Source organism: Sminthopsis crassicaudata, chromosome 2, assembly GCF_048593235.1.
Source record: "Sminthopsis crassicaudata isolate SCR6 chromosome 2, ASM4859323v1, whole genome shotgun sequence".
Taxonomy (NCBI): Eukaryota; Metazoa; Chordata; class Mammalia; order Dasyuromorphia; family Dasyuridae; genus Sminthopsis; species Sminthopsis crassicaudata.
This window is the reverse complement of record NC_133618.1, coordinates 604733887-604760927: the sequence shown is the minus strand read 5'-3', so window position 1 is coordinate 604760927 and position 27041 is coordinate 604733887. Positions and strand designations below refer to the sequence as shown.

General features: G+C 39.0%; 1 protein-coding gene across 17 annotated transcripts in view; it reads right to left on the bottom strand.

Annotated features, from left to right (window-relative positions):
• Positions 1-21477, bottom strand: part of PCGF5 (polycomb group ring finger 5) — a 156768-nt gene extending 135291 nt beyond the window's left edge. For 8 of the 17 annotated variants that reach the window (XM_074295833.1, XM_074295831.1, XM_074295838.1 and 5 more), the window contains exon 1: positions 21202-21477. The gene's annotated coding sequence lies outside the window, so the exon portion shown is untranslated. Of the gene's footprint in view, positions 1-20585; positions 20939-21201 lie in introns of those variants that run through there. The other 9 variants (XM_074295853.1, XM_074295856.1, XM_074295854.1 and 6 more) reach the window with 5 other exon arrangements.
• Positions 21478-27041: the final 5564 nt, after the last annotated feature.

Genomic DNA, 27041 nt, shown 5'->3' with positions numbered 1-27041 from the left:
GTTTTAGAACTGTATAGTTCCTGTGTGTATCTTAGAATGCTATTTTCATTCCCAACTCTGACAGAAGTTATTATCCTATATTCATATATGAAATGAAAAATAATTATTCTGTTGTTCTTGTATGTGCAAATCACAGGGTTGAAAACTGTAGCATATTTAATCTGTAAACTAGAAAAAATATTTTTATTTGAACTATGTTAACTCATAGAGTAACCACTGTACCTTCCAAATATGTAAAGGTCTTTTGTTAAACTAATTAAAAGTTATCTAAGTTAGCTGTCAGCTCTTCTGGAAACCAAAGGGAGCAGTTGAAATATTAGGATAATGTCTATTTTAGAAATTTAAGAGAAATATTTATACATTTACTAAAATACTATTATGGGTATCTGGATATCTATAACAGATTTGCAAAATTACTCCAATTCAAATACTCATTTATTCATTTAATGAAGAGTTGTTTTTTCTCTTTGATGTTACAGCTAATAATTCATTCATTTAGTTTTAGTCAATTCAGCATTTTTAAAAACTAAGAAAAAGAGAAATTGACTTAGCAAGATGAAAGATATATAGAGTATTTGCCATTAAGATCAATGGAAGTAAATCAGTTATATAGAATGATGACCTGACCTAAGTCTATTTACAAAGTCATTTATCCATTTTTCTCACCATGTAATGATAGGTCATTGAAAAGTTTTAGATATTCTTTTAATTCATAAGAAAAAGTATCCTTAAATTTATGAGAAAATTATCACCATTATTATTTTTCTGTAGAGGAAAATTTTATTTATGTGCTATGTAGGAAGTGTACATGGCAGGAGACTGTAAACTAAATAATTTATACTTGTTGATATAATTTACATAATAATTAATACTTTGTTTTATTTTATTTTATTTATTATATTTACAAATCTTATAAAACTATTTTAGCAAGTTATATGGAGAAAATATTTTTAAACTAAATATTTACACAATCAAATTATACTTTTTTAAAGTACAAATGTCAAAGTTCAACCATTCCCATTTGTAAATAGTATTTTTAGTATAATGCTGTTTACTGTTTCACTGATGGACTTGTTATGCATATGCATCTGTGTGTGTGGAAAAAGGAAAGAGAGAGGGGAGTGATGGTTATTACAACATTTTTTGGACACAAAATTCATTTTTAACAATTCAACTATTCAGGAGAACAAATATTAATATTAACATATCTAAGTAATGTAATTTTACTTAATGATTGCATATTGAAATGTACTTTAGCTATATTTCTTATAGAACATAGTTCAATGTTTTTAAACTAGGTCATTCCATTTTTAATATTCCAGTAAGAGTTTGTTGACAAGGAAAATTTTAGGTTACAAAATATACAAAAGTTAATTTTAATTATTGGTAGTAGTAGTAGTAGTAGTAGTAGTAGTAATAGTAGTAGTAGTAGTAGTAGTAGTATCAGATTGATTATACTGGTTGTTGTTGAGTCTGTTGGTGTTGCTTGTGATTCCTTTTCGAAGAGGACCCTGACATCAGGGAGAGGATGTCATGAAATGCAACTGAATCAAGTGAAGGAGGGCTGGGCAAGGTCCCCTGCCTCACTTAACCCTCCAAAGCCATCTGGGTTCAGTGATCAGATGTAGATTAAGACCATGGAGATGGGCCTAGATATAATGGGAGACTTTGGCCTTTTTAAACTAAGTTTAACTCAGTTTGACTGAGGCTGCACAGATTCAGCAATTAAAACTACCCAACAAAGAACCTCCTCTTTCACTTAATCCCCCCTCCCCCAAACTTAAATCACTCTATCAATAATCAGTCTGGAAAAAGAAGACCTCTAGGTTTGTAAAACAGAAATGATTGCAATTTATATTGAATCTGAGTCAATCAAGGCCCAATTGACCAAATTGGGCTTGGCCTAGGATCTGTTGATGGACAATTAAAATCAGGGCTAAGGTCTGCTCCTGAAGAAAGAAATCTAGCCAATAAGCTCCAAGATATCTTGGGAGGATTCTGAGGTACAAAAGAGGAAAAAAAAGTGCTTTTAAGAGCATCTGAAGGTAAGGATACCTCCACCCTATGTGAAGAGAGGGAGAATGGTAGGAAAGAGAGAATGAAGGAAGGAGGGAAGGAAGGAAAAGGAATGAAAGAGGAAAAAGGAAGAAAAGAGGGAATGCATGAAGGAAAAGGAAGGAAGGAAGGAGGAAGGGAAGAAGATAAGGAGGGAGGGATGAAAAAGGAGAGAGGGAGGAAGGGAAGGAAGCAAAGAAGGAAGAGAGGGACAGAGGGAGAGAAAGAAGGAAGGAAGGAGGGGAGGTAGCAAGAGAAGGAGGTAGAGAGGAAGGGAAGGAAGGAGTCTTCCAACTGACCAAGTCTAGGCCAGCTTTACTCACAGAGTTTATTTGTTGTTTATTCTTGAAGAGGACCATGACATCAGGGTGACATCATGCCACACTTGCATGTCATTATCAAGGATAATACTGGTAAATAAACCATTATCCACCACACCAGACAAAGCCTTCTGCTAAAGGACTTGGTATCAGGGCAAGAACTAACCCAAATTGGCCCTCTTCCTTTCTTGGTTTCATACATTATCTTCTACTGACTAGACATCCATCTGACAGTGAATAGGTAAACTGCCTAAACAGTATTTTTGTTTGTTTGTTTGTTTTTTACAGAATTTATCTTCACCACTTTGTGCTCTCCCATATTTTTTCTAATGTTGGAAGTCTTAAAAAGAACCTAAATAAGATACTTGGTTCTCATTAAAGATCAACCAAAGCTTCTCTAGTGCAGTTTTTTCAAAGATCTTATCAGGAAGGTCATTCACTTCTGGAGAGTGTTTAGACCAACAGTCTCACTTTATGTATCAAAAGCATTCAAAGGAATTTAGATCTTGCATAAATATTAGTCATTTAATCCCAACTCCTTCATTTTACAAATAAGGAAACAAGAGCCAAAGCCATCAAATGAGTTGCTCAAAATTACACAAGAAAAGTCACCAAATTAATCTTATCTTTTGACTCAAAGAGTTCACTACTAGGCATTTACCAGAAGGACCTCAAAGTCAGGAAGAAAAGCTCCAAGTATTATCAAAATACTTGTAGCAACATTTTTTTGTGGAAAGAAAAATGAATGTACATGACAAAGGAATGGATAAAAAACTGTTAAAATGAACAATAGAATATTATTGCACTGTTTAAAAATTAATATAAAGAATTCAAAGAAAACAGAAAACTGACTCTAATTCAGACTTGCAGGAACTAATGCAGAATGAAGGAGACCCAAGAAAAAACTACAGACAGTGCACACAGTAATGAAAATGCCCACAATTCTAATGTTCAACTGCAATCTGATTGACTGTAATGACTAATCTTAACCGGAAACAAATGATGATATAGCATTCCTCCCTCTATTCAGTAACCAGAAAAGGAAAGATAGGCTATAGAACTGGAACAGTGTATATATGTTTTGTTTAGTTGCTGTTATGTGTTTTTGTTGATGATATATGGGTGTGTGTGTAAGGGAGACTTATTAAGATTAGTTTAAAAGAAAATGCATCAATAAACCAGATCATCTGGACCCAAATCTGGTACTTTCCTCCCCATCTCATGCTGTCTCAACTCATTTTAAATGACATGATATTATACAAATGAAGCTAATTTTGACTTTAAAATATTGTTATTTAGATTCCATTCCAAGCGACAATAATTAAAGTAGTAGAAATAAAGTACCAGAAATAATATGATATACATATATATATATAATATATGATAAATAATATGATCTACAAGCTCTTTAGAATGCTCAAAATTTGACCCCTGGATCTAGAATTTCCAAGATTACTAAAATGAGTTACCAGACTGCCACTAGTAGTGAACGTCTTTGACAATTATTGTGCTTTTTCTTCTTTTACATACTCAAACATAAAGCATGTATATACAAATTGTGCTTATCATCATGGCACACACTCATTACATTTTTAGACATTTGTGACTGAATTAATAGGTTTTATTTTGTGTGAGGAATGCGCAGTATTCTTGAATATTAAACTACTGTCTATGTAGGGACTATATCTGAGAGAATCTGAAGCAAGTTTGTACAGATGTCCCGTCTGCTATGATCTTATTGAAAATATTCAGAAAATGGAAATATCCCCTGACCAAATGGACACCAACTTTCCATTTATGACATTCCTGATCATCACTTCACGTGCCATTCTTCCTATCAAGTGACATCTGTGTTCTTTACAAGACCATCTGTTTCTTCTGTCAATTCCCCCAAATGGCCACCTTAGTCTAGCAAGCAACCATCTGTGGTAATATGGTAATTTAAAAGGAATCATTCCCACAATCCCTGGTCCATGTTTAAAGCAACTGCATGTATTATATGAAAAATACATTCCCAGAGTCACAACATTCATGTGCTGAGTTTGACCCTTCCCTATGAGTCATATGTAATAAAGTTCCAAGAGATATCTGTAAGACCTAACGGAATGACTACTTCCCACGGCTACTCATTAATTGGTAATTAATTGGGTTATAAAGTCATTTACTTCAATAAGCATACTTTGATCTAATGGTTTAAATGGAAAACTGTGTCCTTTTCTGTTGCCCAGACTGAAAGTAGAGCAGACAACTCACAGACCTAATCCTAATACGAATTAGCACAGAAGCTTTGAATGCACACCATTTTTCCAACCTGGGCTGGTTCACCACTGTTTAACCAAGCTGAGGACTCTCTGTACCCAGAACTCACCTACTGGTACCAGATTTAGCCTAACCCCAACTCAGAACCCTCAAACTCAAGATAGCCACTGGCATTGGCCTCATCAACAAAAGAATTAGAAGCAGGTGCTTCCAAAACTAGCCACTTTAGAGTATAATCGTTTATGAAATACCCACCCTTTCCAACATGAATAACTGCATTTTTCATAGCAGGTTTTTAAAGGTTTGCTGAATTGAACGGAACTATCCCATAGAAATCCAAGGATCTATGGGCCTCAGGTACTGGAGCCTGGATACATTTATTTAAACCTAAAGAAAGATTCAGTATTTGCAAGAAAGGAGGAGATAATGCTGTCAGGAAATACATAAAGTGGAGCCCAACATTTCCTTCTGCTATTATGAAGTTCTTATGAAAGTACAACTCTCTCTCCTATCATAATCTCCTTCAAGAAGACACTTATATTTAGCCAAAAATTCTATGCAACAAAACTTTTAACCTAAAGATAGAGTGGGTTAAGAATGAAATGAAACTGACTTGTTTTATCATTCTTTTATATTTTATTTTTTAGATTACTGTTCTAAATAACATCCCCTGGAGAAAATAAAACAAGACATTTTTAATTGCTGCCATTCTCGGTTCCAAAATAACCATAGCCTGATATATTTGTGCTTGTATAATATATTTGTATAAAGAGATGGCATCTGAGTCCTGAAGAACTAGGTTCAACTTTAATCTCTAACTCAAACTACTTATGTGAGCCTGGGTAAGTCTATTAGAGTCTCTCCCTGCCCTGGATAACTTTTGAGACTATGTAGATTAAGGGCATAGATTTACTTAGTGTAAGTAACGCCCACTCTGAGAATTCTCTTAAGCCAATGAAATCTCAGATCTTCCCACTGGGTGTGAATATTCATTCCACTCTCCTCCCCACCAAAAATCCCAATATGTCTTTGTCACCTTACATAGTATGTGACAGGGCAGAACTAAGAGTCTTAAAATGGTTGGTGAACCAGGGGATGCAAGTAACTTTAAGGAAAAACTCATGGTGCTGCTTATTTTGGGGCACTATCCAAGCTACTAAAAAGTCAAGTTTTCATTTTCCCAAATTCACTTCAAATGTAAAGGAAAAAACTGAGGGAATTCAGATTTAGAGGATGACAAGATAAGGTTTTTATGGTTTTGGTTTTTTAAGACAAAATAATCATTTTTTAGGCAGTCATTATATGTTATCATTGGCGTCTTTTACTAGTTCAAATCTAATTCATTTGTTTCTCATACATATGGTATTTCTCTAATTCAAAGTTTCTTAAACTGTGTGTCACATATGTGTCATATAATTGACTGTGGCAATAATAAAAAGTTCAAATATTCCACCAAGATTTCATTTTTTAAATAAAAATAAACAGGCATATCCATTTCATTAGTATACAAATTCACTTTGTTTTTAATAAATGGTAAAATTTTATATACCAAAAAATTGTTTTAAAATAAATTTCTTTATAATTTATTATCAGTAAATATTTGATATGCATACCTATTTTATACACCTGGGGTTAAGTAAAATTTTCTCAGGTGAAAAGAGATCACGAATGGAAAAAGTTTAAGAAGCCAGGCTATAACTGAGGCCTAAATGATAACACTAGTCACCATCAATACTGAAGTCTTATTCGACATTTCTTTGGAAGTCAAATGAACAAATAATAACAGAGAACATTGGCCTAAACTTAAGAGAGTTAGGTTTAATTTCCAGATCTGACACTTACTTCTTATATGATCTTTGAAAAAAATCAGTTAGATTTTATGAACCTGTCTTTTCATTTGTAAAACACAGAGGAAAATAACTATATAACCTATTTCACAAGAGTATTGTGATTTAAAGGCTTAATAAACTTTAAAGGTCCTAGATCAAGCTACTACTATACTAAGGAGAAGAAAAGATAAGGGGAAGACAGAGCCTTGGAGGTTTTCATGTAAACTATTAAAATACGTGTTTGAAGGACCACAGCTTTCAGGCAAGATGTAGAGTATTTTGGAGACAATGATCTGCAGTGTCTAAATGAGGAACCAGAATTGTGGTCACCAAAGTGGAATGACACCTCATTTGTGTGGAAATAATATAATGCTATACCAGCAGAGAAAGGTCTGAGAAAGGGGATTTTAAAGAAATGCCTTCTCAGTAGCACCAAGGAGAGAGGACTTTGTTGAGAATTTCAGTGCAGGGCTAACTTATACATGCATGCTTTATGACTAAAACAGATAAAAGAGAAGAAGAAATCAGATAAAAGTATAGAGATTGAGGTATGATTGAGAAAGGACTGTTTATTTGAAAGGAGAAAGCTAGTGAGATGTGACTTTTTTAAGTAAGACTCATTTCAGCTAATGAATACAAGCAAGAGAGAAGCACAGGGTACCATGGAAGACTTGATCTCTATCCGGTGAGTGGACCTGGATGGCTCTGGAGGGGAAAGCGAGACAGGTGATCTTGCCCAGCCCTCCCTGAAATCTAACTCGCTTGCATGTCACAGCATCCCTTCCCTGATGTCCTGGTCTTCTTCCGAGAACAAAGGACAAACAGCAGTAACAGCTGCGGCCTTTGAGCACCAACTTTCCTAAGGACGAGGGGCCCGCTTCTGCCACAACCAGTCTGAGAAGAAAAAGCAGAGGCAGCTTCATGACTGCTCCAGAAGTGAGGGAAAAGCCGCGCTGGTGTGCAGAAGGGCCCAAGTACTCAGTTCTGCATTTCTCCAGGTTAAGGATGGCTGCTCCTCTCCTTAACTTCTAAATGCCTTTCCAAGGGTTACAACTCCATCAAAGACTTTTCAAGGCTGTATCTGAGGAGAGAGGGGATTTCCCCAGCTGAAGAAAAGGTGAGGATCAACAAGCAGACGGAGCACCAAGCCAAAGTAGTTCTTGTGGTTCAGGTATTGCTGAATAAGTCAGTAACAATGTTTGCAGATGAGTTCTCTGGCAGGAGAATATAATCCAGGTGTGTATGTACACTGTGGTGTTTTTCTTATTTATGTATTTGCTTTAATAGATGAATAACCTACAATCTTGTGATCTATTCTGTTTTCTAAGTAAATAATTGTGCTTAAGATCCCAAAGGATCACAGCCACGAATGGTTGGTTGCATAAACAGCATACACAACACAGATGAGTGGCTTTGGGAGCAGCTAAGTCATATAGATAAAACACACATTGGATGGAGACGCAAAATCTAGAACGGGAACAGACAGAAAAGCATGTTTCTCCTAGGCAGGGCTGCCTGGGATGGCTGGCCATGGGACCCGTCATCTTTGGGCAAGTTAGACTGCTAGTGTGAGAACAAGCTGGAAGAGAGCACCAAACCAAGATGAGTGAGACGTACCTAGGTGCCATCTGGACGAGACCCTAGAGCAACAACCACCCCCTTGGGTCCAGGCGTCAAATATAGGAGAAACTTTTGGGTTACCTGGCCAATAAGTTGAAGGAAGAGATGTTTTCTTTGCTCCTTAGACCCTTCTCCAGAATAGGAATTATGCCCGGAATGAAAAGCAATTTCAGCATCATTCAATATCCCCCCACAACCCCACTCCTAACAGCAGGACTGTATGGGCCAACCCAGTGACCTGCAAAGCCCTCAAATCGACATCCCATTTCTTTTTTCCCCCACACTCCCTGTGCCGGAGTTCCACATTTAAGTTACTTGCTTCCTCGGGCTACAGTAGCAATATAGTAGGGACTAAGTAACACTCCACTACATCTGAGATCCAACTGGTCTCCATTCCTTCCCCCAGAAGTCTTGAGGTACAGATTGGTTGGTGAGCCATAAACAGCACAGAGGGAAAAAGTGCAACTCTGAGATTTAAGTTCCAGGGAAACTAGGATGGGGAAGTCATAAAGGTAGAAATGGAGGGAAATAAGAGAGAGAAAGATTGAAATTTCCAGAGTCTGAACAGGTAAACCACGTGGGAAACAGCAGAAGAAAATATAGCATACATGTGGTATTATATTATGGGGTCTCCGGAACTGTCTAATGAACCTTATGTTGTTGTGTTAGCAATCACATGTACTAGTTGTTTCAGCGGTCTAGAATACAGTTTATTGGATTAAATAAGAGTTAAACTCATCACAACAGGCAAGGCCTATATTACTATATATTACTAGTATTTGAGTATTTGATAGACCCCCTCTCCCCCCACAACTCCAGCTTCTAGAATAAGAACTCACTATTTGACAAAAATTTCTGGGGAAAACTCAAAAACAATATGCCAGAAAATCGGCATACAATTACATCTCAAATCCCATACCAAAATAAGGGCAAAATGGATACAAGTTTTGGGCATAAAGGAGGACACCATAAACAAATTAGGAGAACAAGGGATAATTCACCTATCAGATCTTTGGAGAAGAGAGGAATTTATTATCAAAGTAGAACTAGAGAACATTATAAAAGTCAAAATTAACCACTTTCATTACATTAAATTAAAAACGTTTTTACACAAATAAAACCAACAGAAGCAAGATTAAAAGGGAAGTACAAATCTGAGAAAAAGTCTTTACAACTAGTGTTTCTGATAAAATACATAAAGAACTGTGTCAAATTTATAAGAATACAAGTCATTTCCCAATTGATAAAATGGTCAATAGATATGAAAAGTCGATTTTCAGATGATGAAATTAAAGCCACATGAAAAAATGTTCTAAATCTCTATTAGAGAAATGCAAATTAAAACAACTCTAAGGTACTACCTCACACCTTTCAGAATGGCTAAGATGACAGGAAAAGATATTGATAAATATTGGAGAGGATGTGAGAAAACTAAGACACTAATAAATTGTTGTGAACGGATCCAATCATTCTGGAGAGCAATTTGGAACTATGTCCAATGGGTTATATAACTGTGTGCATGCTCTCTCACTCAGCAGTGCCAAGGACCCACATATGCAAGTTTTGTAGCTACTCTTTTTGTGGTAGCAAAGAATTGGAAAAAGAGCGGATGCCTACCAATTGGGGAATGACTGAATTTAAGATTTTGGTATATTAAAGTAATGGAATATTATTGTTCTTTAAAAAATGACGAACAAGCTGATTATAGAAAGGCCTGGAAAGATTTACATGAACTGATGCTGAGTGAAATGAGCAGAACCAGAAATACACTGTATACAATAACAGCAAGAATGCGCAATGATCAACTATGAAAGACTTGATTCTTCTCAATGGTTCAGGGATTAAAAAGAAATAAAATAAGATAACACTTTTAAGAGAATTAACCTCATTGTACGTCTTCACCTTTTTTACTAACCTTTCCTGTTACATCTTTTCCATCAACAGAGGATTTCCCTGTGATCTTAACTTATCACATACCAATCTCTAAGAACATCCATTCTGTCATCTATCTTTCCCCCAACATAATTTTTTGAGAAAGTCACTAAATTCAATAAAAAACAAAGAAATCTGAAATTTCGGGCAATGCTTAATGGGTTTTAGAAATATACCGTTGCATATTCTGAGTTGGGAGGCTTAGGTTGGGCTGGGAGTGTTGATGAGAGACAGTATATTAACCAGTCACTCCTTTTCCTCTTCCATTCCTTTCATCTACTTGCACTTAGGAGGTAGCTAGCTCCTTCTATATTCCACTGTGACCCTGACCACTATTTCCAGTAATGGATACACTGTCCAGCATGCTCATTTACACACTGGAAAGGAAAATAGCTATGTCCCAAGCTTGCTATAGCCACTTAGATCTATTATTATTAGTTACCAACACTCAACAACTTCTCCCTTTGAGGTTTCCTCCCTCTATCCACGTCAGCGTACAAGGTAGTACCTCTTGCTGTACATTCTAGTTTCAGAATAGGGCAGAAAATGGAAGTTTATATCTCTGGCCACCAGCCTTCTGCTCTAACAAATAGCTGTACTAATTAATTCCCAAACCATGCTTAATGTCACTCTACTTCCAGACCATCTCCTCCATAGACTGAAAGGGAAATATTTTGACTGTAGAATCTTCCCTAATCACACTGCCTGTTCTCCCCCATTAGAGTAAAAGCTCCTTGATATTATGAACTGTCTGCCTTTTCCCCCCTAAATTTTCATCCCTATAGCATGGCAACCAATAAGCACTAAATGATTTTTTATCTCTTTATTCAAAAGAAACTCAAGACTCCTCTTAGGACCACCATAAAACAGTCCCTCAGAGAAGTATCCCCTTACTTGTGTTAAAGCTGTTCTCAGAGGCCCAGAAACCAAGGAAAAGGCGGCTTGAAGGCATTATTGCTAATCAGCTTGTTTAAATATGGCTGTCAGGGTTTTAAAAATACAGTTGGGAACAGTAGAAATCAAAGAACTATTTGGAGATTATGGGAAAATTACATCATATTTCTGTTGCAAATGATAGAGAACTGTGGAGTCCGTGTTTTTCAACCTGAGTTGAGATGAATCACAGGACAGACTCTGAAACAAGAAGCATCAGAAATCACTGCAGTTATGGTTTCTCCTTTCTTAAAGGATATCAAGGAGGTGATACCTGCAACTGAAGTGGATTTAAGTGAGGGAAGGCTGTGCCAGATCAACAACCACACTTTCTCCTCCAGAGCCATCCAGGCCCAATGGCCAGATACAGGTTAAGGACCACTGGCTATGGCCTGGATGCAAGGGGAGGCTTGGCTTTTTTGGTAAGGTCACCGTCTGACTGAGCCAAGCCCCAGCCAGTGAAGAAGGCTAGGCAAGAAATAAGGCAGACAATGACCTCTTACACAGCTGCCATCAGAAATCAGTGAAGCAGCAGATGAGAAGGCAGAGGACACAACCAACAACTGAAGAGATTTTGGAGAGAACCTCCTTCCTTAAAAGAAGTTTGGAGAAAAATCCAGAGAAGAGCCTCGAGTTTCTCCCTGTTCCAACTGTTAAAACTGATCTTCCAGAGGGACAGAATTGACCCATCACTTTTTTATTCATTCAAGTCCAGTGGCTCCATTCACTTTCAGGATCAAATAACTCCTGTCTGGCTTTCAGAACACTTCACAAGCTGCCTCCTCCTCCCTTTCCAGCTTCTTTCTTCCCGTTTTCTGCCATACAGTGACCCTGGTCTCCTTGCTGCTCCTCAAACAAGGTATTTCATCTTGAGACTCCCGGATTTTCACTGACTCACCTGACATTCTCTAACGGTTTGCCCTATCTACTTTCTTTCAAATCCCAGTGAAAATCTCTGAAACCATTCCTGATTCTTTTTAATGCTAGTGCCTTTCTTGTGTTAGTCATTTTCAACTTATTCCGAATAATATATGTGTGTGTATATATATATATATATATATATATATATATATATATATATATATATATATATATATATATATATATATATATATATATATGGATGGATGTGTATATCTTGTTTGTAAAGTTATTTTCATGTTGTCTTTCCCATTAGTTGTGAGTTCCTTAAGAGAAGGAGCCTTTTCTGATCTTTTTTGGTATCTTCCATGCCTAGCATTGTACCTGGCATATTGTGATTAATACATTTTTATTGATTGACAAAGAATTGGAAACAAAATAGATGCCCACTGACCGCGAAACAGTTAAACAAATTATGTTCTGTGAATGTAATGGAACATTACCATGCCATAAGAAATAATCAACATAGAAGCATCAGATCTACATAAACTTATATAGAAATAAACAAGCAAAAACACCATATACAATGACTACAACAATGGAGAAAAAACAAAAAAATGCAGCAAAATTATAAAGAACAAACATATATAAAAAGAAGAGAAATAACAAGACCCTCCTACTACATCCTTCTGCAGAGATGGGAGACTCAAAGATATTGTACCTAGCACATATTTTAGATTTTTTCAAAATTCTGAATTGTTAATATTTTTTCTTTTTCTTTGTCTTTAAAAATATCATTATTTATATGACATGGCACTTTGGGAGGAGGTAGGGAAGTACATATTTAGGGAAGCTATGGAATTGCTTTTAAAAAAAATTAAACAATAAAAAACTATTATTAAAAACAAAAAAGTAGGCTCATTTTAAATAAGGCCTCATTGTTTCAAGGCACTTTTATTGACTCATTACCTAACTATAGCAAAGTCTTTATTGAGTATCTCTTCCAAACCAACTCTTCCTAGTGCTGTTTTCTTTCTTTGAAACCTTAACAGCCATTTACAAGTTCAATTCCTCTGTAGTTCAACAGGGGAACTTTTGCCCACTATTTCCAACCCAAGATGGTTTATATTTCTTAGGCATCCTAATGGTCCCTCTATTCCCAGGGGATCACTATATTTACTGGAGCTGGACTTAGTGGCAGGTCATTTTAGTACACAATAGCTCTTGAGCCACTAGCCCAAGCTTCCCAAATAACAAGAATTATATGCATATTTTCCCATGTCAAGTCTCTTCTCTCACCAAGCTACTTACACCATTCCATGATTTTATAAATTAATGTATTATTTTTTCAATTTTTTTCAAAAAAACAAAAACCCCAAAAAATAAAGTTTAAAAAGTATCCTTCAATCTGCAATTAGACTCCATCTGTTATTTCTCTGGAGGTAGACAGCATTTTTTTTTCACCATAAATCCTTTGGAACTGTCTTGGGTCATCATCTTACTGAAAATAGCTAAGTCATTCATGTTGATCATCACTGTTGCCAGTTACTCTGTACTTGTTTCTCCTGATTCTGATTACTTTACTTTGTACCAGTTAGTTAAGTTCTTCCAGGTTTTTTTTTTCTGAAAGCACCTTGCTTTTTCTTATTCCACAATAGTATTACACCACAACAATATACCACAACTTGTTTGACCATTCTTCAATTGATGAGCATCCCCTTCAATTTCCAGCACTTACAGCTATTTCCCCGTCCCCCCAACATATAGATTCTTTTTCTTTTAAAAAAATTTCTTGGGATACAGATCTAATAGGGCTACTGTTAGGTCAAAAGGTATGCACAGTTTTCTAAACCTTTGTAACATCCTCCACTCCAATCTGACCAATTCGACCAATCCTGCTTTTTAAGGTGTTCTTCTCCTTAATAGATTTTTGTGGCTTTTTTTTTAAACCACTTGGCCTAGTCTGTTTTTAAGGCCTTATTTCAGTATTTTGGGGGCGTCTTCTTTAACAAATTATTGACTCTTTTCCTGATTTTCTTGCATCACCATTTCTTTTTCCACTATTCCTCTCAATTTAAAAAAAATATATTTTTTTAATACTTCCAGGAATTTCTTAGGCCTGAGACCAATTCACATTTTTCTTTGAGATTTTGAATGCAGCAGTTTTGAATATTATCTTCTGACATCTTCTGTGCCTTCCAAATTCTGTGTAACTACAGTATTTTTTAATAGCCAAGTTCTTTTTTGTTCTTTGATGTTTTCCTAGCCAATTTCTTAACTTTTAACTTTATGTTAAAGTTAGGCTCTACTCCTAGAGTGGAGAGGGCACTGTCCCAAGCTTCAGATTTTTCATGTTACTATTTTCAAAGCTAGTTCGAGGCAGAGGGATAGGGCAGGTCTGTAATTTTTCAGTTCTTCCAAGGTAGTATGATCTAAGGAGAGATGCACTTCTCTCCTGGCCTGTGCACAACTATGAGCACTCTTCTGCCCTAAAAGGGCAGGGTTCTCTGTGGTCACAGGATGTTGACGGTCCTCATTACCCTGGGCTGTCACCAAGAATCACATATGGACAATGAAACAGACTCCAGCCTATAAAGATCCCCTTTTGATCAACTGTCGAACCCTCTTATCAATCAGCAGAGAGCTTCAGAAACCTCCACAACCAGCTTGGTTCACTCCAAGGCCTGCCAATGGTTTGTGGGCCACTGGTCCAATGTCGCCCTGGGGAGGCAGAGCTCTCCTGCCCATGTTCTCAGTTGTCTTAGGCCAAAAAACGGCTTTACCTCGTCCTTTTGTTGGCTCTGCCGCTCCAAAATCTGCTTTGGGGTATTATTTTAAAAATTGTTTAGGGGGATTCGGTGAGAGCTCTGTCGATCCCCTGCCTTCACTCTCCCACCTTCCCTGCCCTGTGCCCTCATACTTGGCAAACAAAACAGAGGCTTTCTTGCCAACTCCCCACTACCAAACCCTATTCTCACCTCTTTTGCTCCACTTTCTGGTAAAAAGGTGGACCTTCTTCTGAACAAGGATAAACCCAACTCACACCTTGCTCTTATTTACTTCCATTTCCTTCTGAAGATTTCCCCTCTGATCCTTCCTTCTCAATCTTTAATTTCTCTTTACCCACTGGTTCTGTATATGATACTTACAAACAAGCCTAGATTTCCTCATAATGAAAAAAGCCTTCCTTCATATTTTCTTCTTTTTACAGCCAGACTCCTAGAAAAAGACCTTTTCATTTTCCACTTACTTCTCAATGTCTTTGAAGTTTGGCCGCCAACCAACTCAACTACAGCAGTTTTTCCCAAGGTTATCTCCGTTTCTAACTCCAACATTTTTTCTTATTCTTCCTCTGCCTTAATTTCCTGGAAGGTTTTGATATTCTCCTGAATAATCTATCCTGAGTTTTTGTGACTGTCCTCCTATATGTCTGATGTTCCTCTTCAAAATACTTTGCTCTTTCTTCATCCAGGTACCACCTCTTCTGTGTAAGTATCCCAAGCCTTTATCCCAGACCCTTCTTTCTCTTTTTTTCCTCTATACCATCTTTCTTTTGATGATATCTTCAGCTCCCATATTCAATTGATCTCCCTATATAAAAAATTCAGCTATATATTTGTAGCCTTCATCTTTCTTCTAAATTCCAGGCTGTCTCTAACTGGATGTCCTTTAGCATTTCAAAATTATGTCCCTACCATACTTGCTTTCCTTCTGGAAAACTTATTTCCTCTTCCAAACTTATTTCTGTACAATGTACAATCAACTTTTTTTCAATTACCCTTGTTCAAATTCTTCAAGTCTTAATGATTATACTTTTACAGTATCTTTTATATTCACAGTCATCCACATATTTATACTCAGATCATTATAAATCTAGAGTAGACCCCCATCACCTCTCAATTTCCCAATTCCCTCTCCTCCAAACCATCCTCAACACAAAATGCCAAATTGTTCATCCTAAAACACATCTGACCACATAAATTTCCTTCTCAAGAAACTTCAGGAAATCCCTAATATCAAGTGCAATAGGACAAAATACCATCTTCTCATCTTGGATTTGGGAGATGATGGATGTGAAATGATTGGAATTTAATTTTTTCATTATTAAAATCTGGCCACTATGGTGGCAGGGCTCTCCTCCTTAGCTTCTCCACTGAAGCCAAGACTCCGGAAGGCCTCTAAGAAAACTAGCCTGGGCCCGAGGCAAGGAAACTAGATTGTAAAGGAGGTAATAAAGGATTTGGATTTTAACACCTGGCTATTCTCCTGGTGATTACTGAAGTGAAAGGAAGGCTGGTCCAGAGACTTCCAGAAAACCGAGAACATTACACTTTCCAAAATCATTTCACGTCTTCTCTCTCTCTCTCCCCCTCTCTTCCTCCCTCCCCCTCTTTCCTTCTCCTCCTTTGTCTTCCATACTGTCTTATACTCAAACTAGCCACATTCCACATCCCACTTACAAGCCTTTGCCCAAGCTGCTTCCAGTGTCCCAAATACTCCTTTCTTCTACCTCTTGTAATCACTAGCTCTTTTTATGGTTAATCTCAGGGGCTCCCTCTTATTAAGAGGCTCTCTTGATTCTTCTTATGTTTTGTACTCTTTTCCACAATGAATTGCTTTGTATTTACTGTAATACTAGTAGTAATAAAAAATTAGCTAACATAATTTTAATCCTGCCAACATTTAATCAATATCTTGACATCCTCATGTTATTAATGTCTCTCCCTTCCTCTTTACCCCAGTGATCAAGAAAGTCTGAATTAAATTCAATTTCTATATAACTAAGCTTTTTTTCACCTTAAAAAAAAACCCAAAAAACAAAAACATATAGCAAGTTCACTAAATTCTTCCTCACTTTATTTGCCTCTTTCCACCTAGCCAAGTATCACATGGCCAGCCTAGAAAAGCCCTATAATCTATTTTCTCATTTCAATTGCTTTACTATCTGAAAGGAGTTCTTGACTGATTTCATGGAATGTTAGAACTGAAAGGGACACAGAAATCATATAATCCAAACCCCGCATTCTATAGATGAGAAAAATGAAGGTCCAGTGAGATGTTTGGTTAACTTGTTAGTGACAGGGCCAAGTCTAAAACCCAGATTTAAATATTTTTTCAATCATTCTATTTTGTATAAAAAGGAAAACGAATTCATTTAAAATCAGGTTACCATAAACATTTTCAAATAAATCAATTGATTTAGCGCTTAATTTTTTTCCTTGATAAAAGCAAGAGAAACTGGGATGAGCTTTCCTGCTTTTTCAATCCCCAAACAATTCTCTAGTTAAACTAGTTGATCTAAAGGAATAAACGTTCTTCCTTTTAAACCCAGAGATTTAATGAAAGATAATGCTGTGGAGAGATGACAGCTTAATGTCCACAGAATAACCAATTCTAATTCTTCACCAATTAAACATTGAAGATTATGGGCAAGAAAATAATCTGGAAATTGGGTAGCCATTTGTAGGTGTGTGTATACTAATAGATAATCCAGAGAATTATAATTCCTACTCTGATAGTTATGAAGTTTAATATCAAATCTCATTTATTTCAGTTTTTATATGAAAGTCATATAGGATGGTCAGGCATGGATAGGTTCCGTCTCCATCATCAAATATAATACTTATATCAACAGAATAATAGTCATATACATTTTGAATTCAACTCTAACCTAAGTTTAATGTTTAAAATCTTTGTAAAATATATGTGCATACACATGTATAATTTTAAAATCTATCCTGCTGTTAATTTAAATTATCAGCAGTGAAATATTTGTGTTAGCTTTTTAGATTCATGAATCAAATATCTCAAAATAATAGATTGCTGGACCTAGAGTGGCTAGGGAGGTAAAGGTCATCTAGATAGATGATTTAAGGTCATATAGAGCAATGGCAAAAGGAATGGGAGGTGAGACAAAGAAAGAAACATTTATTAAGGATCTACTGCATGCCAGGCATTTTGTCAAGCACTTTACAAATATTTTACTTGAGATGGTAGTTTTGGAGAAACCTGGAAGACTTATATAAACTGATGCAGAGTGAAATTAATAGTCAGAAAAAAATTAATAACAACAGGATCCTCAGGCAAACAACTTTGAATGACTTAAGAATTCAGTCGGTGATCATCCACAGCTCCAGGGATGGATTGGTTACTTGCTTGGTCATTGTCCTTCATTCTCAAAAAGGACCAAAATGACATCGCTATGTTAAGATTTAAACTGCTGGGGATTAAGAAAGTATTCTACGTATCTTTGGACAGAGGAATGGTAGTTCAAGATGGAGAATCAAACAAACTTTTTGAACTTGGCAAATTTTTTGATTTTTTTTTTGTTTGGCTATTTGTTGCAATGATTGCATTTCTTTTTCTTTTCTTTTTTTTTGTATGGGGTGTTTGTGGATTAAAAGAGAAGACTAGAGATAGCAATAGAACAACCAAATAAAGTTGAAAATAAAGATGGTCCCTGAAGTATTTTTTTAATTGCAGAAAAGACTTTAGATCAGAAAGAAAAAAAAACACCACAGGCAAGTAGGACAGCTTTTGAAAATAAAATAAATTTATTATTATTATTATTATTATTATTATTTTTAAGCAAGAGGTCCATAATACAGATTTACATCTTCACCATTACTTTTCTCAATTCTGCTGTGTACATGGAAATTTTGTGGAGTTTTGTTTGTTTTCATTCAATCTAGAATTATTTTTAGGGCAAAAAATGAAATGAAATATTCAAAAATTAAAAAAAATCTTTCACATAAAGAAATACTCATCCTATTTGGTGTTGATTAAGTTCAGTAGATATTGATGACAGATCATTTTACAGATGAAGAAACTGAGATTCAATGACTTGTCCAAGATCACAAAATTAGTAAGTTATGGAGCCAGGATGTAAAGGCTCAAGTGCTTTCCCCACACCCCCTTTCTCCTCAACATCTATGATTCTATTTAAAAGCATAGACTGTGTTGAATGCTGCCTATCTACTGTGAGCTATCCCCAGTACTGAAACAGTATCTGAGCACTGTATCTTAGGGGGAAAACATAACCTAAATATATAAGCGCCAAAGAAGACTAGTACATCACCACGAGGATTGAACTTTTCAGGATCCCACTTAAGTTTCCTGAACTTTCTGTATCCCTTTCAATCAAGAATCAAAAGCTAAACTTACTGTACAAAATAGCACATTTCTAAATGGCTTCCTTCTAAACTCAGGGTTCCCATCATTCAGAGCATCTTAAACTCTGATTACTTAACATACACTCGATACAGATGCCATCTGTTCCCAGAAGCAGAAAATGTCACGCTGAAACTCAGAGACTCACACCCCTAATAATACCTAAGAACAAGGGATTATTACAAAGGCAACCGAGTTCTACATTGATTTCTCTATGGTATGAGAGATGAGCTTCGGCCTGCAAGGGAAGACAGACAATCAAGAGTGTTGGCTAGTATGTGTGGGCTGTTTAACTGAGATGAGGGTGACAAAGAGGGGAAAAGAAGGAAGGGAGAAGAAAGAGGGGGGAGGGAGGAAGGGAAGAGGGAGAAGGGAAAAATGAGGGAGGGAGAGGAAGGGAAGAAGGATGAGCGAGAGGGAAGAGGGAGAAGAGAAATTAGGAGGGAGAGAGGAAGGATGGGAGGAAAGGAGGAAGGGAGGGGGAGAAAGAGAGGGGGGAACGGGAAGGGAGGAAGAGAGGGCTAAGTGGGGGACACTCCTAACAAGGTACTTTGAAAAAGGCAAGAAGTACATACTTCAATTCTTTGAGGAGAAGTCGAAAAGCAAATTATTGGACTCAACTAATGATCTCACTCCTTAAAGTGAGCAGAACTGCTGAAATGCTTCCCTCGAATTTTTCTCAATGACTTCACCTCTCCCAGAAGGAAGAGGAACACGCGTGTTGTACACGAATGCTGCGGTGTGGACAGGGCATCTAGCCCAAGCGAGCTCGGATCGTAATTACGCCTCGCTCAGCCTGGGAGCCTGTCAGGTAACTTACAAGAAGACGCCCTCGGGAATCGGAGGAGGCTCCTATCCCCCGCCCAAGAGCCAGACTTCTGGAAGCTCTGCACCCCCGCCCCCGTTTCTCGGAGCTTCTCTTCTGCTTCCCTGTCACTCAGGGCACACACGGTGTACCAGCGCGCGCGCGCGTGTATATGTGTGTGTGTGCACCTCGCCCGAGTGAATCATCCGCGCTCATTCCAGGCAGCCGATGATTCATTCACGCGTCTTTCCGAGAGCGGCCACACGTTCCGTACGTACTATACGGGCGCACACGCAGATTTCTTAATATTTAAATTGAGCTTGGAAGGTGCACACACCTCCGGAGAGACTCGAGTGGAGGGGCAGAAGGTGCGGGGAGGGCACCGGGCGCGTTCCGGCTTCCGCAAAGCGCTTAGTAAACACACATACACACACATACCCACACAAACACAGACACTCGCACCATCACCATCTTCCTCCTCCTCCTGTGCCCCTCCCCCTCCCCAGCCAACCGCTAATGCACGTGGGGATGCGCCAGGGAGAGGCGCCGGAGGGCACACAGGTGGGTCCCCAGGTCCTCAGCCCCAAGCGACTCGCCTGCTACCTCCCCATACCCCTCCCCCACAACTTGCGAAAGGAAAAAAAAAATGCCTTCGCTACGCGCCTCCAGCCCGCCTGCCCGCTCTCCCTCCCCCTCCGCCTGCCTTCCTCCCTCCCTCCTGTGACATCTTATATAATAATCCGAGCTAATCAAAACGGAAGCGAACCGCGCTGCCATGGCACATTAGCCCGAGATAATTACCCTGGGAACAGATGCTCTGGACACGGGCCCGCGGCTCCCTAACTAGCCGCCGGGGCGCGTTGCTAGAACAATCCCGAACGGGGGAAGCGGCCAAAAGCGGAGCTTGTTACCCAACACTGTGAATGTGCGGCTGTTCCCGGTCCCTCATCAGGAAGCTGCGAGCGTCACCAACTGCGTCAGCTTCTCAAACACATCGCCTGGGCTCCCTCCGGTCACAACTACGGGCAGCGGCCGCGGGCGGCCGGCGCTCTTCCCCGAGGAGAAAGTTAGTGGCGGCCAGCAGCCGGCACAGCTGCACTTGGCGGCCCCTCCGCGGCCGCCCTCCCGGCCCGCAGCCCGCCGCGGCCCCCGGCTTGTGGGGCAACTTGTGACATATGACGACGGGCGGATCGGGAGCCCGTTCCCCCCACCCCCTGCCCGGCGCGGCCCGGCCCAGCCCTGCCCAGCCTTGCCCGGCAGCTCCGCGGCCACAACCCCAGGCGACCCCTCCAGACACCCCCCCGCCCCGTGCGGACCCCCAAGCAGAGGGAAAAAAAAAAAAAAAAAAAACTACGCAAGAAACTTCCCGGCCCGCCCCAGTTAGCGAAGGAGGCTCCGCACCTCGCTTCTGCCTTACCTTGCTCTCCAAAGGCCATGATCTCTGTGTGGATGTGTGTCTGTGTGTGTGTCTGTGTGTGGATGTGTGTGCGCGCGCGCGCGCGTGGGGAGGCGGTAGGTAACTGAACAGTGGCTCGGAGGAGTTTTGCGGGAGGAGGAAGAGGAGGACTGGGGTGTGTTAGCGGCAGGGGAAGGAGGGAGAACTCCGAACGGCTGGAGCGCGCAAGAGCGGAGCCCGAGGCGCCCGGGGCGAGCGAGCGCGGAGGGGGCGGAGGAGTTTCCGTGGGTTTGTTTACGCACCGCTGCCCGCCCGGCTCGGGGCACAGCCCGTACTCCCTGATTGGCCACAAACTGGGGCACTGCCTCTTGCTGCCCGCGTGGCCTGAGAGCAAGCGCGCAGCTCCCTAGGCTCCCTGCTGGGCACCGCTGGCTTTCCGCTGTTCAGCGCGGCCTCGAGGAGGCGGGGAACCGGGATCGTGCGGGCCAGGAGGGGGGGGGGGGGGCCGGCCGGACAATGATGACCTTTGAGGGCCCTGCCCCTTCGGGCGTTATACGTGTCTGTGACTCTCCCACCTGTAATCGCCCGACCTGGTCCGAGGCCGGCCGAAGGCTTTCTGAAGGCCACAGACCTGGGTCAGGTTCGAGGGCGATGCACCTGAAGCCACCACATGTTCTCTGCGTGAGGGACCTGCCACTCATTAGTCCCTTCCCACTCTAACACGCTTGGAGGTCATTGAGTCCAGACCCTTCATCTGGAGAGAAACGTGGGCCCAGGCAGGTCAAATGAACCACTCTGCTGAGCTGCAGAACTAGAATCAGAATCTCCCCCCACTCATAAAATGTAATTTGAGAGGAGGGGCGAGTCACCCCGCATGTACATACTTTTAGGGTCTGGAAGGAAGCCGACCATAAGGCAGCTCGCCATGGCTGGACTCAGAACGTCCCATCGGCTCTAGGGACTCCTCCACTCTGAGTGCTCCTTCCTTTTTCTCTCTTTACCTTTCTCTGCCAATCCTGTTCTTACTTTCTTTTTTAAAATCTTTTTTGCCAATCCTTTTCTTTTATTTTTTAAATTTTTTCCTGGCAATCCTTTTCTTTTACTTCCCTTTTCATCTCTTTCTCTCTCTGAACTCCACCCGCTTCTATTTCTTCTCGTCTTTCTCCTGAATTCCCCTCTTCTTTAGCCTTCCAGGTGCAGCTGTACTTTGTCCCTCATTTTCCCCCATTACCTGTGCCCTTCTTTTCTCTGCAAGCTCCAAAGGAAGCCTTACCCAGTCAAGGAAGGCAGTTGTTCTCATTACAGAGACAGCTGGGAAGGAAATTGTCCAAGAAACTATCCGCAAGGAAAGTCGTTTTTCCCTTGTTCTTTTTCTGTAGAAGACTCTAAAACTTGTCTCCCTTTTTTCCCTAAAAGGACTAATTCATTGGTCTTGTTCCTCACTATTCTAACTCCTTTCCACCTTCTATCCCCCCATTACTATTTTACCTAAAACCGCCACTATCACAGGCCTTTACATAGACTTTCAGTAAAATTCCTCATTTCTTTTCCCAAGTTTGCTCCAAACTCTCTCCAGAAACCAATATTTTTTTTTAGCCTAGTTCTTTCCTGAGTTCCAGAAAGCCTTCTTCAAACTGGATGTCACACCAACAAATCAAATTCAACATATCCAAACCTGAAAGATATCCAAAATACCTTTGCCCCTAAACCTATTGCTTCTGATTTTTATCAAATTGACAAGGTATTTCTATGAGAGGCACTACCATTCATCCAATCTCTCATGTTGAATGTTGGTTTTTGACCGTTTTCCTTTTCCCTCCTAACCAATTGGTTCATCAGGGCCTATTTTTTCTACTGTACTATAAGCATTTATTACACCTGTCTGAACTGTTGCAATCATTTCTTAATGGGTCCTCTCTCTTTTTATCCTTCTCTCTTCTCTTCTCTTCTCTTCTCTTCTCTTCTCTTCTCTTCTCTTCTCTTCTCTTCTCTTCTCTTCTCTTCTCTTCTCTTTCTCTTCTCTTTCTTTTCTCTCTCTCTCTCTCTCTCTCTCTCTCTCTCTCTCTCTCTCTCTCTCTCTCTCTCTCTCACACACACACACACACACACACACACACACACACCCCTTTCTGTGACTCTGTGTGTGTGTGTGTGTGTGTGTGTGTGTCTGGCTCTGATATCATTCTTCACACTACCAGAGTTTTCTTTTTTCTGTATTTATCTGGCTTAATTAATGACCTCTGGTATTAAAGATCCCACCATCTTTGCCACTGTCCTTGATTTTTAAACTTTTACTTTTCTCCACCTACTCATATGTAAATGTTCTGTCGTCTCTCAATTGTAATCCTTCTCTGGGAGGAGGTTTCTTTTTGGTTAAACCTTTTCTCTGTGAATCCTTTTCTCTGGGAGCAGGTTTCTTGGGAAGCTTCTGGAGCCTCCAGCCAGAGCGAAGGTAGAATCTCGAATCTTCTTCTTCCTGAATCATGGCTCTGAATCTCCTAGAGCTTCTCTGAAGTTCTTTCGGGAAGTCTTGTCCTTCCCCAATCCAGAGTGCTTCCTTTCAGACTGCCTTCCAAACTCAATGTCCCGGGAGTCTTGGTGGCTCCTTATATCCTCCCAGAGAATGGGCTTGTGGGTACTCCCAGGGGCTTGTGGGAGTTCCTTACTGACCAATGAGCAAGCTCCTTTTCCCAAGTCTAAAGGTGTAAACTCCTTTTAAAGGTGTGAATCTGAGCTAGAGAATTGCCAAGTACCGATTTACCACCTAGTTAGAACCTAACACTCATAGATCCAAACTGGACTAGTTTTTGTTTGTCAGAGATACTCAACATTTATCATCCTTTTGCCTTTCCTCCTGATGTTCCTTAACAGAAGCTCTCTGTCCCTGCTCCACATAAATGCCTGTTGATTCCTTCACATCCTTCCCTCCAGGAAGCTGGTCCTGATCCCTTAAGTAAATAATGACTTTTATGCCACTGAGCTCACGTGGCACTTTGCCTGCATCTGCCATCTTTGGTTTGTATCATTTGATATTACAGTTATTTGAGTAAGTATATGTCAACTTTCTCTGCTAGACTGAGGTTTTTTTTTTGTTTTGTTTTTTTATCCAAACTAATCCAACAAGCATTTGTTAATTTGTGGTAGCCACATAGCACACAAAGATAAAATAATTAAAGTTCACATTTGTCCCACTTTGGGGCCTCTAAATGGCTCAGGGGATAGAAGACTGAGCCTGAAGTCAGAGATACAGGAGTTCAAATCTGGCCTCAGATGCTCACTAACTGTGATCCCAAGCAAGCCACCCAAGTTCTGTTTGTCTTAATCCACTGGAAAAGGAAATGGGAAACCATTCTTACATCTTTGCCAAGAAAGCTCCATAGACAGTATGATCCATGGGGTTTTATGAAGGCAGAAAATATCTAATTCTTATGAGTCCTCCAGAACATGGATGAGGAGTTCTTAGCTTGAAGAGTGTGAATGTTTTTTTTTTTTTTTTGTTTGTTTTTTTATTAACTGAATGTTGTTTCCTCTGTATATTTTTAAAATGCATTTAAAAACAATCGTCTGAGAAGGGATCCCTAAGCATCATCAGAATGCCAGATGTGTATATCACACACACACACACACACACACACACACACACACAATAGCAATTCCTGTTTTAGATGATCTTTTATGTCCCTCTTTAAACTCTAAAATTGTGTAAGGGGAAAGAAAGAGATGGAGGGAAAGGAGAAATGGATAGATTTGGAGGAGAAACGTGAAGACAGGTACAGAGAGTAAAGTGATCATGTCAGTAACGCAAGAAGAGAAAAGAAAGAAATGAATCGCAACTTAAAGGCCCAAAGAATAAAACAGAAAATAAAATGGAAGGGAAAATGGGAATTGAAGAGCCAATGATCAAAGAAAGAAAAAAATAGGGAATAGGAAAAAAAGTGAGTAATTTCATGACAAAGATGATGAGAGAAGGGTAGGAAAGTTACCAAGACACAGAAAGACCACCCATAAAGCAGTTATCTAATTTTAAAACAGAAAACTGAGGACTTAATATGAGAATTAATAATAAAAATATATACAGTTTTAAAAAAAAATCTATGTTATATGAATGTTTTTTCCTATCCCCAATTGTTTTGGTGAACATAAAAAACAAATTATAAATTATCAATGTAGCAGAGATATGATTGATAGAAACTGATATGTTTCCATTTTACTATAGAAATTCAAGCTCAGGGAGGATGTTTTTGAATGCCACATACAGGGTTTTCATTGATAGGTTTGTCCTACTTTTCCCAATTCTGAAAGATTTACTGCCACATCCTGAAGAGGTAGGAAAACTCTCCTCCATTAAATTAAGCTCATTTTAGTAAGAGAATCGGTTGTCTTTGTACTATCCATCTATGCTGCTAAAAAGCACTACTCAAAAATATACACATAAAAAATAGTAATGTTAGGGAGCATCACTATGTCCTGATTCTGTATTTCCCAGTTTATTCTTAGGAGATTGACTATAATAAGAAACTAAAGATTTTTTGGCCACAGTTCTGACTTTGACATTGTTCTTAAGTCTTTATTGGATGCCATTAAGATCCTGTAATTGACCTATATTCTGTTTGTTGATTGGGTCTCTAAGATGCCATGCATTTAGCAATTTAAAAATTTTGTATCTCAGATAAGAGCATGGAAAATGACAATTTGGAATAGAAATGTCCCTCCCAGTTTACGTCATAAAGACCATAGCAAAACATTTTGTATTAGCAAAAACTAAATATAACAAAATCCTATAGACAAAGTGGATGCTCATGGTTTGGAGAATGGCTGAGCAAATTTTGGCATATTCATGAAATGGAATATTATTTTGCCTTAAGAAATAACATGATTAATTCAGAGAAATTTGACAAGACTGTAAACTGACTGATTGTAATCGTACATTTTTGTAAACCCTTCTACTAGAAAGGCTGGGGCCAATAGATTGTTTGAACTTGGGAGTCTTGAGCTGCAATAAGCCTAAAATTAATTAGATGTCTACACTAAGTCTGGAATCAATATGGTGAGCTTCTATGAACAGGAGTTGAGTCTGCCGGTCTCCCTAAGGAGGAGTGAACAGCCAAAGTCAAAAATGGTTCCAGTCAAAGTGCCCATCAGCAGTAGCGTTGGATTAGTGAGTGGTGATTGTACTTCCAACTCGTGAAAGAAAGAAGAAAGGAAAGGAGGGAGGAAAGAAGAAAGGAAGGGAGAGAAAGAAAGAAAATGTTTATCAGAAGATGTTATAACCAAGAGAATTATATACACACAATGATCAGGATAATACAGAAACAAACAAAACTAGAAGTATCAGATCAGACATCATTATAATGACAAGTTTTGATTCTAGTAGATACAATAAAGAGTTGGTGAGCAACGGATGTAGATTGAGGCATATTAAGTCAGATTAGGTCAACAGGTGTAGTTTGCTTAATTTTTTTTTGCTGGTATATAAAGGAATCTGTAGAGATGAAGAATTGGAAAATGACAGCTACATTTTTAAAAACATCATTATAACATTTTTAAAAGGACAAAGGCAAAGAATAAACTTAATTTTTATCTCAAAGCACTTTTTATTATGATCATGAAATAAACCTAATTTACCTTCCTCCTTTTAATTTATCTACAGAATTTGTATTTTTGTTTGTTTTTTGTTCTTGAAGAGGACCATAACATCAGGGCAGTGACCCTATGACATGCAAGTGAATTGGATTTAGGTGAAGAAATGCTGTGCAAAGTCACCTGCCTCACTTTTTCCTCTAGAGCCATCTCGGTCCAGTGGCTACATCTAGATCAGGACACCTGAAGATGGCTCTGGATGCAATGAGAGACTTTGGTCT